Below are 5,404 nucleotides of genomic sequence, written 5' to 3' on the forward strand. Positions count from 1 at the left end.
AATCACAGTGTGTCTCTCAGCTTCAGTGTTTCTTGTTTTCAACATAGAATTGACCTAAACTCTTCACTTTTAGCATAATTATGTTACTGTCTACATTTAAAGAACATTTTTCCCTAGGTTCCTAGTATCTCTGTTTTTTAAAAATAATTTTGAGAAAAAATATCAATGAGACAGTTTCACAACTGATTACTGGCATATTTACAGTAATTAATATATTGCATATTTTTGTCTTAGTGGTTATTCATTGTACAAGATGCAGACATGATATCCTGTCTCAAACACTATTATAAGAAACCTGTCTATTCATTGAATTAAGAGAGTGGAGCTGAATATCTATCCTGTTTTGAGTATGCAGGTACAAAAATGTCATTCATTTCTATCCCACTTTTTTGCTTAGTTTTGTCAGAGAAAGCATTCCATTTTCCTGCTTGAATTCAGCAGAATCTCCCAATAGAGTCCAGTAGTCCATAATAGTAGTGGGTTTTCCATAAGACTGGCAATATCAGAAGTTGTTGACTTGAGCATTTTACACCTCAGCATATTAATGTGGCTTTACTATTTATACTTTGTCTTCATACTTTTCTGCTGGATGGCTAAGACCAAGATAAAGCAAGACCTCTACAACAAGAAATGTAACTTTTGTATCTGATAAGGTCAGTCAAATCCCCTCAGCGTTTAACCTGAAACCATATACCACAGTTTGTAGATCCTTTATTGCTCACTCTGATTGGTGAGTTCCTTCTATTGGGATTTTTTTTTAAATTGTGAATTTCATTGTCTTTTTCTAGGATATTTGAAAAAAGTTTAGTGCTGATGGTAAGAATTTCTTTAGTTGCTTATTATCATGGACATGTTTTGTTTCTGCATTATTTTTTTCTTTTCTGTGGGGACTTTCAATATATTATTCCTGTGCTAGATGTCTGGGATCTTGCCTATTATAAGTCTCAGTGTGTTTTTAATTGGGTTGAAGTTATTTGTCATTCTGTATGCTTCAGTTACCTAAATGTCAGATTATTTCCTCATATTTGGGAAGTTTTCTGCTATTACTTCTGCCCATATTCTTTTTATATCATTTGTATTGACTCCTTCTTTCTCATTGATGCTTATTATTCTCACATTGTTCATCTTTGCCTTGTCTTGCAAGCTATGAAATATTTTTCCTGCATCCTAGTTGTTTTTTCAGAGATCTTTTCTTACCTTTTCACTAGCAGCACCAGAGTCTTCAAGATCTGAATCTCTATCTTCACTTTCATTCAAACAGTTTTGCAAGCTTATGATTGAAATTTTAAGTTCCTCTATATCTCTTTGACTCTGATTCATGCGGTCTATTTCTTTGCTGTATTGCTCATTCAAGGAATCCATCATTTTTCTAATCTATTTTTTTTTTATCAATGCCTTCTTTAGAAGCTGCTATTAATTCTTTTACTACAGAGATTTTTTCAGATCAGGTTTATTCCATATGTTTCTGCATTTTATTCTTTACTTCAGATGCTTTGAATTCAGAGATTTCTTTTTTTAATTTCAGTGGTTATTTCTTTTTTTTTTCTGATCTGAGTTCCTCTATACATTTCTGCAGTTGTTTCTTTACTTCAGAATCTCTTGATTCAGAGATTTTAGCTGTGTGACTCCCAGTTTCTTCAGTGCTACTCTCCTCTGCTGTGTGATTCCCAATTTCTTCTGTGCTACTGTCCTCTGCACTTGTTCTGGGTGGGCTTCAGGTCTGAGATTGCATTTTTCTCCTTCTCTTTGTCATTTTGTATAGCACTGTCTTCTGACCTTTGTTGTAGAGCTTTGGTGCAGTTATAACCTTAACATCTACTGAAATTCAGGTGCAGAGCTACAAAGTTTTAATTTATCCAGTTGTGCCTGGCTTTGGTGTGGCTGCTGTGCTCAGCTCCTTCCTACTGCAGCCCTTGGGAGTGATCCTATTTTGCCCCTCTGGCAAGATGTTCTCCTCCTGGATTATTTCAGTTATTCTGTCCCTACTCTCTCTTCAGAGACTGCAGCTGTAGAGTTTCACCCCAGTCCTATATGCCAGGCCTGGGCTGGGTCTGAGGGGGAAAAGGGGACACAGGAGAGAGGGGAAGCTCTCCCACACACTTGCAGTGCCAAGATTTGGCCTGGGTCTGGGGGTTCCAGAGAGAGCACAGAAGTTCTCAATTACTCAGCAGGGGAGCAGGCTCTGGAATGATGGAGGGGTCCTGAGTGCTCGGCAGAGGGTCTCACTCACGCATTGTGCCTGGGTTTGGTCTGTAGAGGTCCTGCAGCAGCAGGGTAGCCAGAAGCTCTCCCACATGCTCACTTGCCCTGGGCTTGGGTTGGATCTCTCTGCATTAATTTTAAGTAACAGTTTTTCAGGATATATCTCGGTTGGAAGATGTTTTCTTTTGGGTTTGAAACACCTCATTCCAAGGACTTAGTGAGTTTTGCATTGTGAAACCTATTGTAATTCTGATGGATTTTCCTTTATATATGAATTGCTCCTTTTCTGTAGCAGCTTATAAGATTCTTTTCTAGTGTTGGATTTCTGGAATATTGACTATGATGTGTTTTGGAGTGTTTCTTTGCTTCTTTAATTATGGCTATTTTTGGTTCTATATTCCCCATTAATTTTTTTGTTACATTCTCTTTTTTGTTTGGAAAGTTTTCTATTATAACTTCTATGAACAAGTTTTTATGTCCTTTGTGCTATCTTATTATTTTTCATTCATCCCAATTAATATTACGTTCATCTTGTATCATCTAGAAGATGCTAAATCTATTTTTAATGTTTCCAGACTGTTTTTAAGATGTCTCTCATTAGTTGATAATGAACCACATTCCTGTTTTCTAGACCTCAAACCCTATTTCAGTGATGGAAATCCTTTTGAAGTTTCAATGATACAGTCTTCTGTGGCCTGTATGGCATATTCTGTTTACATTTTCAAAATAATTTTAATTTGGATTTCTGTTTGTAACATTTTTATGGCCTCCAACTCTTTTGTGTTCTGAGCATTCATGACTTGCATCTCCATTTTCAGGTCCTCTAGTATTTTACTTCTGTCTTCTCTGCACTCACTAATCATTTATTTTATTAGGACCATTACCTCTTTTATTATGTCTTCTTTGAATGCTCTAAACTCTTTATTGGTCTGTTTTGTTACCTCCAATGTTATATTTTCAGATATTTTGAATATGTGCCTTTTGATTTCTTCTATCTCAATGCCTATGGATTTCCTTTGGATGAATTGGGAGGTTTATGAAGGTATTATGTTGCTTATTTTTTAATGGTCCAATTTTTGTTTGCTTTAGTGTTTTCCATGTTGACAATAAATTTTAGCAAATAGCTTTATAAAAATGTGGAGATCTCTTTAGTTAATTTCTACTTTTCAGAGATATCTTCAGGGGATAGCTAATTATTGTACTATGCCTCTATCCCAGGAGTCAACCATTCCTCTTTCTTTGAGAGGAGTTATTACAGTCAATTTGGCCCAGTACCCAGTCCTTTTCAAAAGGATGCTGTATGTTTTAATGACTCCTAGACAATGAAGCTATTGACACACCAATTGATAGCCACAACTAATAAGTGAACTGAATTTGACTAAAGTAGAAAAATCCACACACATAATGTAATATTGGTAAGCTAATGGATAGCAGTGTTCACTAAAATAGTAAGATCAGTAATAAGAATAATATCAAATATAAAATGGAAATTGACAAGTCTTAATATATTGCCACATATATAGAATATGAAGGCCCTGTAGGCATTGTAGAAATTCCAAGACAAACCAGAACTTAACAAACAGTAAATATATACTCAATAGACCAACTTTTCCTCCATTAACAATAAAGAGGTATTCAATCACAATAAGATATAATTAACTACTTAGACATTCATAAAAGTTAATCATTGTACTGGTAAGGATAAAAGTTTCATGTGAATGAGAGGATAAAAATGAGAATTAGAAAAATTCAGTAATGGAAAATGGGAAAGAGGTGACAAAATTGAAAACACAGTCCTATTAATGAGCAAAACAAAAATTAGTTACATTAATTAATGTAACAGGAAAAAAATCAATAAAAAGATAAATAATAAAAAATAAGTGAACTTGACATATCTATCAATACCAACAAAAGAAAAAATAATAAATTAACAAATTGAAAGGGAGAAAGCAAGAACTAATCAAATGAATGAATAATAAAAATGGAAAAATATGGGTATTAAAACCCCATTCCCCACCAGAAAAAAAAATAAAAAGAATGGAGTGAAAAATTGCATCAAAAACAGAACAAAAGAATCTTGCATATTTTCAAATGAATAGTTCAGTCCCAGAGCCTGCAGACTTTAGTATCCAGCAAGTAACATTCCTCTCTTCCTCTTCATAGCCAGTGAGTTCCTGTGGTGATCACACTGTTGAAGAGGTCCCCTGTCTGTAAATACCAAGTCATAGCAACTCTCCAAGCCTAGACACCTCATCTCTCCTGTTGCACAAGTATATAATCAGATCATTGATCTCCTCTGGAAGTAGCTTGTATGGAAAGGGCTTTAAGACTGCTGGATTCAATGCCTTCACCTTCAGATTCAGATACCTTCATAAGTCAGACCCAACAAAGTGTGACTTTCTACCACGGAGTGCAGGGTCTGTGTTTTTTTTTTTTTTTTTTTTTTTTTTTTTCAGTTCAAGTTTGAATTTCTTAGGGGACCTCAGGAGATCTGTGTCTAGCTCTCGGTATCTCCTAGTCCGTCTTTGTCAACTAACTTTCACCTTCAGTGCCAAACAAAAACTCTGAAATGACAACCAGAATTTGAAGAAAGGTGTATTTATATTGATGGCACTGATCGGGATCATAGAAAAAATACCAGGCCCCAATCTCTGGTGGTCTAGGGCCTATATTGCATAAGCAAGCATGAAGTACAGAGGAAGAATAACTTGTTACTTGGGGATTGGTTTATGCAATGTGCATCATAGTGACCAACTATGCATCACAGTGATCACCTGCTTCTAAGAGACAGAAACACCTGGATATGGAACAGGAACTATTTTGTGCTCAACGAACAAACTGAAGTATACTAGATAAAAGTTGCACTTTCTGTTACATATCCAGTCACTGTGATAGGGCAACAATTCAGGTCTGGATTGAAGGTCTATTATGGCTGCTCTGTGACTCAGATGAACAAGCTCATCCCAAACTGTTGCCCAATTAAACTCTTTAGGAATATACTGACTATAGTGGGCACTACAGTGGGTTTTTTTTCCTCCAATTTTATACCACTATGAAAAAGGTCTCCACTTGGTAAAACACCATGCTTGGTTATGTGTTTTTTTCTTTGTTTCAGATCTTGAAGATGCTGGTGTAGCTAGTGAAAAGGTAAGAAAGGATCTCTTAAAAACAACGAGGATGCAGGAAAGAATAATTCATCACC

This window comes from Octodon degus, unplaced genomic scaffold (assembly GCF_000260255.1).
Source record: "Octodon degus isolate 3935 unplaced genomic scaffold, OctDeg1.0 scaffold00041, whole genome shotgun sequence".
Lineage (NCBI taxonomy): Eukaryota > Metazoa > Chordata > Mammalia > Rodentia > Octodontidae > Octodon > Octodon degus.